The 10,604-nt window shown below is 44.3% G+C and overlaps 1 long non-coding RNA gene across 1 annotated transcript; it reads right to left on the bottom strand.

Annotated features, from left to right (window-relative positions):
- Nucleotides 1-1,900: 1,900 nt before the first annotated feature.
- On the bottom strand, nucleotides 1,901-9,964 carry LOC309330612. Its single transcript, XR_014151512.1, has 3 exons — nucleotides 9,001-9,964; nucleotides 6,059-6,176; nucleotides 1,901-3,942 (listed from the first exon to the last, which is right to left on the bottom strand). It is a non-coding gene; the product is annotated as an uncharacterized lncRNA (long non-coding RNA).
- Between the last annotated feature and the right edge of the window lie 640 nt (nucleotides 9,965-10,604).

Raw genomic sequence — 10,604 nt, 5'->3', positions numbered from 1 at the left:
GCCCTCCCTCCGAAGCCCTCTCAGCCTCCCCTTTCTTCCTGGTGTCATGCTGATTACCTTCCCCGGAGGAAGTGCTCTCTCTCTCTCTCTCTCTCCCTCTGCTGGGCCCTTCTCCTGCATCCTCGGGGAGCCTTACCTCCACTCTTGGCTCCGATGGCAGTTCCCTGACAGACTCCTTGGCAGGTTTTGAATAAACATTCACAAACTTTTTATTGACAATAACTAGTTAAACAATTTAAGGATCTATACAACTTTGTAACATGCAGAGAACAGCATTGTGTGGGAGGGTGGGGGTAGTGAGGAAAATGAGGGGAAAAATAAGGATGACATGTTTTTTGGATAATATGTTTTGTTTAAATATTTAATAAAAACTTTTTTTAAAAAAGTTCTGTTTCCACACATCTTACATGAAGAGTCCAATGAGGCAGGGAGGACCCTGGAGTCCAGCAGTGGTGCTGATCTTGAGGCCAGATGGCTGGCCTTGGGAGGGACTCCAGCTCTCATGAAGGGAGACACTGGATTCACTTTGCATTTAAAGGTGAATTTACCTACTTCATGCTTTCCGAAACAACTACAGTACTGGAAATCCCATTTGGAGATTTTACCAGGAATTTCCCCAAGCAATTTATATAAGTATATAGCATATTTATATAGCATATTTATATTTATATAGCATATTTACATCCATAAGGCCTGGAAAAATCCACACCACTTTGGAGTAATAGTACCGCTCTATTCTGCCTTGGTCAGACCACACCTGGAGTCCTTTGTCCAATTTGGGGCAGCACAATTTAAGAAGAATATTGAGCAGTGGGAATGTGTGCAGAGGAGGGCGACCAAGATGATCAAGGGTCTGGAAACCAAGCCTTACAAGGAGCGCTTGAAGGAACTGGGTATGTTTAGCCTGAGAAAGTGGAGACTGAGAGGAGATATGAGAGTCATCTTCAAATATCGAAAGGGCTGTCACATGGAAGATGGAGAAAGCTTGTTTTCTCCTGCTGCAGTGGGTAGGATCCAAACCATTGCATTAAAGTTACAAGAAAGGAGATTCTGATTAAACTTTTTGACGGTAAGAGCCCTTCAACGGTGGAATGGACTCCCTTGGAAGGTCTGGCCTCTCCTTAGTTGGTGATTTTTAAGCAGAGGTTGAATAGCCATCAGTCATGGATGCTTTAATTGAGATTCCTGCATTGCAGGGGGTTGGTCTAGATAATCCTTGGGGTCCCTTTCAACTCTATAAACTCTATAAATACAAGCGGAAAGTGTGCACAAAGATGCAGATATTATAGGAAATGACATACAAAAATGCATTACATATGAGGAAACTGCTTTGCAAATATGTACATTTTAGGGAAAACTGCATAGAGAAATATGTATATTGGAATAAATGTACACATATAGATTAGTGTATTCAAATAAATTGCAAATTAGTGTCCTTTTTGGTGTCACATATTTTGTGATCTGCAGGTGGTAACTCTGTAAGAGGAGTTATTCAACGTTATTCATATTTGCAAATGTGTATGTGTCTACACACACGCGCGCGTTGCAGAATCCAGCTTTTCCCGCAGGGAATTTGGCAGTACACTTTGATGCCCATGCGTGGCTCTTAGCTGCACCATGGGAGTAAAGGCAGGCTTGGAAGACTGGCAAAAGCAACTTGAGGGTGAAGCCATGCTTAGAGCAACCCTGCAAAGCATTTCCGTTTATGCTCTTGCTCTCCAGGTTGTCAGGGGGAGGGGGAGCAACACAAGCACAAGAGCCAATCCTCTTTTGTTAGTGGATATGATGAACAGAACCTAGAAATTTTATTCTAAAGAGGAACTAGTTCTCATTCAAGGACATGTCCAAAAAAGGGACTAATTCCACTTCACAGTCATCCTTTTACAAATGAACTTTTTTGGTTTGTGTTTAGTTCACAGTTCAAGTTTATCCAAATGATCCTTGGGATTTTTTTCCTTTTCCTTTTCAGAATGCTATAAGCTGCTGTGCTGAAGTGTAAAATATACTTAAGAAGATCAAGAAAAACATGAAAACACACACAGCGGCATGGGAATAGTTTATTTCCCCAAACAATTACGGTGTTTGGGTGTAAATGCACAAAGAGTATAAAGCATACATAGGAGAATGAACTTGAAGATGAACTAGAAATCATCCAAATTTCTTCCCCAAAACAAATTTAATTCACGTTCAGTTCACCCAGCAGTTACAGAAACTAATTGCAGGGGTAGTTCAGAGATTTCTGAAGTAGTTCAGTGAACTTCGAAAAATTGAACTAGTACATTTGAAGCACTAACCATGAAGTGAATGGTCTCCCTCCCCTCAAAGGAGCTGTGTGGGGAATTTTGCTTCATGGTGATTGATCATGACAATGAAAGGGCACCACAGCGCTTTTCCTGCCACACTTAGAACACAGGGCATCTTCCAGTGGGAGATTTGCTCAGCCGTGTCAGTACTTCCAAAGCACATTTAGCTGAAACCAGGCTATCTAAAAGCCTGCAAGGGGAGAATCAAAAACACTCATGATGGTCTGAAGGTTAAAAACGGAGCTCTTCACAGAGAGACACACCAAAAAGCTATTACAGGGCAGAAGATCAAGTTCTCTTTTCTGTTAGAATAATTTGATCATAAATAAAGGAAGGCATGTTCCGTCTTCCCCTTTCCCTTGCTGTGAGAGGGTGTGGGGAGATGGAGATTTTAAACATGCACATTATGCCAGGGCTGACTAGGTGTTAATTTATCCTACAGGGATCTAGTAGGGATAGTTGCTAACTGAGGCGTTTGGCGTGTTAGAGGAGAGGTAGTACCTCTGGTGTGGGACATGCCATGTTCCTTCTGGGATAGCTTTCCACCTTTGGTCCCCACCCTGCACTCAGCTCTCACCTGTGGCTCCTAGAAGCTGTCAGTGTGTGAAAGTGGCCACACTCCAGGATCGGCTTCGGCTGGACAACCAAACCAGGTGAGGGTAGCCAATGGGTCTCAAACCCTCAGTCAGTTAGGGACATTCTCTGCATGCAAAGACAGGCTCCGGTAGAGTGAGAAGATGAGACAGATACTGAGTCAAGAAGGCATGTTGTAGAGGGGAAAATCTGTACCTCTTGCCTTGCAGGACATCTTCAGGAAGAGAAAAGGCTAAGGAGCAAACCCTACACAAATCCAGAGTGAAGTCACTAAGATGGTTGGACGGTGCCTTGTACACCTCCTTCCAGCAACTCCTATAGCCAAGCTGGTGCCAAACGTACTGCTTTCCTTTCCTTTGGACCACCTCAGTGAGGCCGAGAGGGGAGTCTTGTCATCTGGGCAGCTCAGGACCTCCAGACACGCTGCCCAGGCATGTGCCCTGGGGAGGTCACTTCAGTGCTGCTAACACAGAAGTTTGACTTCACCTGTTTCGGACCCACATTCCGTTGCTTTTTGTTGAGAAAGATGGGCTGTGGCCAACTAAAAGTCTGCTGACAGCTTGCTCTTTATCCAAAAGACAAACTGCTGAGACCATTCTAGACTCAGAAGTTTTATAGGGTCATGTGGGATTCCATCAGCACCTCATCTTACCTTATCCCTGCTGGACTGATAGCTGCACCTGCAGCTCCATGTTCTCGCCATCTGCTCTGGTGGCTGTAAAGTGGACCTGGAAAGTTTGGGTACCTGGACTTTGTTTTCTTCATCCCTCCCCATTCCTTTCCCTGTCTTTACTGTCATATCTTTTTGGTTGACCTGAGAGACTTGCGCCAATGTGCATTTGTCAGCCACACAGCTGAACAGCAGCTACTTCACTATGTCAGAAGTTGTGTTTCTTGCCATTGTGCTTGCATATGTGAGCCTGAAAAATGGGTAGTGGTGAGCAATGCTCAGTGGAACCTCAGGCTCCAGACAGGAGCCGGGAGCGGGGGGAGCAGTCTGCACTGAGCGGGGCTGGTCCATAGGACAGCATGTTAGGAAGTCATTCTGCAAAGAAACAGAAAAAGGTGCTTGTAGCTCAGTGCAGAAGTTTTCTTTAAAGGTTAGGAGTGATTGGTTACAGCTGGGGATGAAAATAAAAAGGAGGAAGTTGCAGGTTGGACTTCCCTGCAGGAAGAAAGAGTACCCACACACTGTGAGTTCATACTGTGGTGGGAAAGTGTCCGTAAATAGTTTTGTATATAGTCACAACTAAAATGCTTGTGAACCAGCCAAGAAATAAAGTAACTCCTGACTGCGTATTTTGCACAAGTCTCTTGTCGTCTGCCACCAGGAAGAAACTCTGCTACAAGCTGTTTAGATCTGTTTCATAGAGGAGCCACCACACCAGCAGCAAGCACAGCGGAAGTGTGTGAGCAGCAACCTCCACTACGGCACAGGGGGTCTGCGGTGTTTTAGGCTTGCTGCCGTGCACCAGGGCTTTTGTTTACGGGTGGCGGGGGAGATTGCAGGAGGCTGTGCGGTTCCTCGGCTGCAGGGGGATGGAGCCACTTCCCGTCCCTGAAATCAGTGGCTGCTCTAAAAAAAGACCCTGGACAATAAAGTGGTACCTCGGGTTACATACGCTTCAGGTTACAGACTCTGCTAACCCAGAAATAGTGCTTCAGGTTAAGAACTTTGCTTCAGGATGAGAACAGAAGTCGTGCTCCGGTGGAGCGGCAGCAGCAGGAGGCCCCATTAGCTAAAGTGGTGCTTCAGGTTAAGAACAGTTTCAGGTTAAGAACGGACCTCCAGAATGAATTAAATACTTAACCCAAGGTACCACTGTACTTATTTTTGATTCAGATTTGTCATGGCCAATGGCTCAACAACTTTGGTCTGCCCTTGGGGTCAGTGGGGGTTGCTACACTGCTGTGTGCAGATGTTCCAATGGTCAAGAGGCGAGGCTCTGGATAGTTTGCTCTTCTCTCCCCCCCCCCCCAGAATTATGCAAATACTTGCAAATATGTATCATGCATGATGTACTGAAGCCTGAGAATACAAACTTTGTTACAGCATGTTTGTGTGTTTCGTGCATAATTGCTATTTCCCTCATAATCCTGCTATAAGGCAACTCCTGGTAAGGTAAACGTAAAGGGACCCTTGATGGTTAGGTCCAGTCGTGGCCGACTCTGGGATTGCGGTACACATCTCGCTTTACTGGCCGAGGGAGCCAGCGTACAGCTTCCGGGTCATGTGGCCAGCATGACTAAGCCGCTTCTGGCGAACCAGAGCAGCGCACAGAAATGCCGTTTACCTTCCTGCCAGAGCAATACTTATTTATCTACTTGCACTTTGACGTGCTTTCGAACTGCTAGGTTGGCAGGAGCAGGGACCGAGCAACGGGAGCTCACCCCGTCGCGGGGATTCGAACCGCCGACCTTATGATCAGCAAGCCCTGTGGGTTAAACCACAGAGCCACCCGCAAGTAGCCTTGACATTGTCCAGTTAAGTTTTTGTAAACAGTGCAAGCTTACAGAATGGGCTGATCTTTGGAGCTCAGTCTTCAGTTTTTTAATTGAAATGGGATCTCATTCCCCATCCCACCCATTTTGTTGTATTTGGCCCAGAAAAGTAGGCTAAGTCAGGAGGATGCTGGAGAGAGTTTCAGTTGCTCTGCCAATCGCATTCCATTCATCAATGTAAGCCTTTCCAATTTCTGGAAAATTAATTTAGCATAGAATCTGGATGCTTATTGGCAGGGTTAGGGGAGGAAAACCATGACTGTTAAGTTTGGGAGTTTGGATGTCAGCCTAGCCTGCAGCGAGGGCGGGGGCAGTGTTGAGTTATTAATTTGTCCCGCTCCCCCTGGCCCAAATATTTTTTCTCTTCAGCTCACCAATGTGGAATGTTGAGTAATGCATTTGCTATGAAGAGTGTACATGTCCACATCATGCTTGCAAAGCTCACAGGCTAAGTGTAGAGCCCTGCTTCACGCATTTCATTTTTAGTGTGCACCCAACATTTCCATGCACATCTAAAAATGGAAAATGTGAACATTTGCTTGCAGACATGAGTATCATACAGGCATGTTCACTATCAGTGTTGTGGCTCCCTGATAGTGTACACTCAAGCATCGGTTTGGTGCTGTTTTTGTGTAGGAAATGGCCATGAGACTTCTTACCTTATGCCATGTGGTCTAAAGATGGAACCACGTGTTGCAAAGAACAGAAGAGTCCTGTGTTAAGTCAATCTCACTCACAAGGATAATGATCAGTTCAACTTGGTGGGCAGCTCTTTCCCTAAAGTACCAGATTTGCACATCATAATCACATCTTGCCATCTATCTAAAGCACATTTAAAGCACACACAACCAAAGACTCCTATGAACTGTAGTTTGCTAAGAGTGCTGTAAATGGTTGCTCTGTGAGGAGTAAACTACGGTTCCCATGATTATTATTGGGGGGGGCATACACTTCAAATGTATGTTGTTCATGCAGTCACAGAGCAAGATGCAAAACAGAAGTGATTGAAAACATCTAATGTGGAGAGTTGTTGGGTTGTGCATGTCTGTTTCTGATTGAACATAATGCATGAACAGGAGAATAGCCTGCTGACTTAGCCCAATGGCCATCTTCTTCTCACAGTGGCCAACCAATTGCCTGTGGGAAACCTGCAAGCAGGACTTGAGCGCAAGAACACTCACCCCTTCTGTGCTTTCCAGCAGCTATTCAGTAGCACACTGCCTCTGACTGTCCAATGCATTGAAGCTATAGTGCTTATGGTAATGGATGTATATGTCTTCCCCAGGCCCCATTTTCCTGGCCTAAATTCCCCTTCCATCTCCAGACCTTCTATTAGATTCCCAAAGCTGGAAAAATGCAGATATCTGTATCATGTCTGTCGGTTTTCCAATGGCAGGCCAAACAACCATGTTAGGGATGTGTTTGAATAGTAGCATGGAAGGGCTTGGGAACTTGGGGTATGCATATGGGTTCTGGTGCAGGGCTGAAAATACTGACCTGGCTGTTTTATGTTTCTTTTATACAGTGCTATTAGCTAGTTTCAGAATTCTGTAAACCCTTGAGGAGTTTATAATCTAAATGTTGACAATCAAGGAGCCACCGAGGCGAAGATCTAAATGGGACAGACAAAGGTAGCAAACAAATGAATGAAGAGAGTGACACGGATGCACATATATGAAAAATTGTGCATGTTTATTTGGAAGTGAGTTCAGCTGCTTAGTGAGGCTCATTGCAGGTGACAGCGCAGAGGATTACAAACAGAACATTATCATGAGGCTGATATATACTTTGATGCACCCCTTCCTATGCACTTTTGATCATTCCTAACACAGAAAAGAAGACATTCAGCATGCAAATGAGCAGTGCTTTTTTTCTGGGAGGACGCAGGGGTACGCATACCCCTAAACATTTTGTGAATCTAAGTTTGGCCTCATTGAGGGGCAGTATTTCAGTATGTGTAGGAAAATGAGAGTACCCCTAAACATTTTTTTAGAAAAAAAGCACTGCAAATTAGTATTGTGACCAAAACAGTCCACTTACTCTGGCATGACAAACCAAATTGCCTCATGCCTGGAAATGCCCATGGGATTTATTTTGGTTGAGGATGAAGATTAAGGTCAAGTTTTGGGAAAGGTGGGTTTTCAGAAGGAAGGATTTGAGCTGAAAATTCTTCTGGCAGCCATCTTGGATGTGTGTGGTGTTGTTTTTTCAGGCTGGAAGGGCAGATGGAGAAAGTGCTCAAGCAGGGGGTGGGACAGAAATACCCCACCCCACCCCACCCACCATTGCCCCCTCCCCCTCTTTTCTTCCTAACCTAACACAGTATGTAGCACTAAGGTCTCACAACAAATGAAACTGATCCGTAGAAAACACAACTTGAAAAAAGAGACAATGCACACACACACGTTAAACATATTTTTTATTAAAGATTTATTGGTTTACAAAAGTATGTGCCCTGCCTCTTTTTTCAAGTTACATTTTCTACAGATCAGTTTCATTTGTTGAGACATTAGTGTTACATTAGGAAGAAAAGGGGGGAAGTGGTGGAGGAGGGAATGGTGGGTGGGGTCCGGTTGCAATGCTTCTATTCTACTTAGTGGGGGGGGTTGTGTCAGCATCACTTGTGCAGGTTCTCTTTACTATTCGCTTGTAACAATGCACATATTTTTGTAAACTAAAATCTTTAATAAAAATATTTTTTTTTAAAAAAAAAGTAGGGGGTGGGAGAAAGAAAGCAGTTCTAGGGGGATTTGTCATCCCACTCATTGATGGAATGCAGAAAAGGTGGGGTCTTGCTGGGAGGGGGAACCTCAGTCAAGCAGCTGTTTAGTTCAGAAAAACATGCAGGCGAAGCAAATGAGGCCTCATTTTAAAAAACCTTGGAAGTGGCCCTGTGTGGACGCCATGACTGCTGAGCCACAGGGCTCACTTTGGTTCTGATAGAGAGATTGAAGGTGCCTGTGGAATGACAGTAATGCCAGACTCCAAGTTTTGTAACATCTGTCAACTCAGCAGTGCCTGATGGAGGAAAGAGAAAACCCACGTGGAGTCCTGCCTTAGAAGATGAGGAGGCAGCGGTTTAAAAGGCAGGACTCCATATACACACCATCAGTGAAAATAGTTAGTTGCTAAATAAGTGACCTGCAAGCCGTATGTGTGTGTGCTCGTCCCACAATTCCAGAAGAATGCATGCAAAAGTGCTGAGTTGGAAGCATAGCTTACAAATTGCCAAGACTCTGAGCATTCATTAAACACACAAAATTCAAAATAAATGCTAAAGGATAAAGTTATGCAGAACAAAGTAATATTGGGGTATGGTCTGTGATGGGCTTCCATTCCACTAGAGCACGCGACTAATAAACACAAATGAGGTATTTTTTTGCCTTGTATTGTATAACTAATCTGGCTTTTAAAAAACTATTTAGCATAATTTAGTCTCCTTAAAAAGAGAGAGAGAGAAAGGCAAGCAAAACACAGGGCGCTGCCTCCAGCCAGTGGATATTGTGTTAAGGTGTCTCTCTGCCTTCTAAGGTTTCAGAAGGTATCACCCACACTCAATCTCAAGCATATCTTTGTTGTTGTCATCAGGACTATAGATTACCTTTTAATTTGTTCCTACATGAAAGATGATGTTCCCAGGAAAGTGGAATCTATGCCAAGGATTACGTTCTGTGGGTTTTCTGCAGGTAATGTAGGTAACTTCTGAGGATATCAGGTTTGGGGTGTGTGGACGCCTGTCATTATCAATAGTTGAAACAAATAGTTCAAACAGTTCATATGGCACAAATAAATACAGGCTTATTAGACAGGGATAAATCATGCATGCAAATCTGGCATGAAAATTGTTAAATGAGCTATATATACACAATTAAAAAGAATGTAATCAGAAGTTGGAGGGACTGCCAAAGACGCTCTTCACCAGGGACACTGATGATGTGGGGCTGGTCCTGATTTTCTGCATTCTATGGGATTGGGGCCAACACACATAGCCCTGGCTCTTTTGTTTGACAAGAATCGGTCAACAGTGGGATGGTGCACATCTGGGCCATTCAGCAAGCCTGTACCTTTAAAGCAGTGCCATGCCACTCTAAAGGGTTAAGGGCACTGGGAGTTCTGAAGAGACCCCATTCCCCTCACAGAGCTACAGTTGCCAAAGTCATTTAACAATCAACTCTCTTCCCAGGGAACTATGGGAATTGTAGCTTACTGACAGGTTTAGGGGTCCCCTAACAACTTTCAGTTATCAAGAAACTACACTTCCCAGGGTTCTTTTGGGAAAACAATGACTGTCTAAAGTGGTAGCATACTTCTTTAAACTTACAATGCAGCTGGGCCTGCTCTCTGGATCACAGCCCCAGGTCCCATCAGAAATAGCAACTGTCAGGGTGCAGAGTGCACTGTATTACGTCAGCTGTGAAAAGCATTTTAAAAAATACAATACAAGGCAAGCAGAATGAAGTGTTATTTTGATCAAAAGCTGCCTCCCACTGTGAGAAGCTCTGAAGTTAATTGAAACAAGGCAATGCAAATAGTGTATTTTGACATTTCTTAAGCAGTATCTTCAATACTGCAGATTCTTCCCTAACCCCGATTCTAATCCCACCCTGTTTGCTTCTATTTTTTGAGAGGTAGGCCTGTATGCATGAAAAGCAGCCATTATTTTTGTAATTTCCTAGAATTAGTAGATCTAGCAGTCAGTCCCCATCACTCAGCCTCACTGGGGTTCCAGCTCCAAGGGCCTTCTGCCTGTTCCCTCAATGCGAGAAGTGAGGTTACAGGGAACCAGGCAGAAGGCTTTCTCTGTAATCATGCCCGCCCTGTGGAACACCCTCCCATCAGATGTCAAGGAAATAAAAAACGATCTGACTTTTAGAAGACATCTGAAGGCAGCCCTGTTTAGGGAAGTTTTTAATGTTTGATGTTTTATTGTGTTTTTAATATTCTGTTGGGAGCCGACCAGAGTGACTGGGGAAACCCAGCCAGATGGGTGGGGTATAAATAATAAATTTGTGTCAGACTCATGAGAACTAGTGTTCAAATCCCCACTCAGCTCTGAAGCTTACTGGGTGAATGAACACCTTCTTCTTCCACCAAGCCTTTTAAGGTAAGAGCTTTCCAGTCTGCATCTGTACTAGAATTGCTTTTCAAACATTTCTAATATATTTTTATTGTTTTAGCACTTGTTTCCCACCCTGGGCTCCTTCG

The sequence above is a fragment of the Podarcis erhardii genome, assembly GCF_964252035.2.
Source record: "Podarcis erhardii genome assembly, chromosome: 15".
Classification (NCBI taxonomy): domain Eukaryota; kingdom Metazoa; phylum Chordata; class Lepidosauria; order Squamata; family Lacertidae; genus Podarcis; species Podarcis erhardii.
This window is presented reverse-complemented; position numbering and strand designations above follow the sequence as displayed.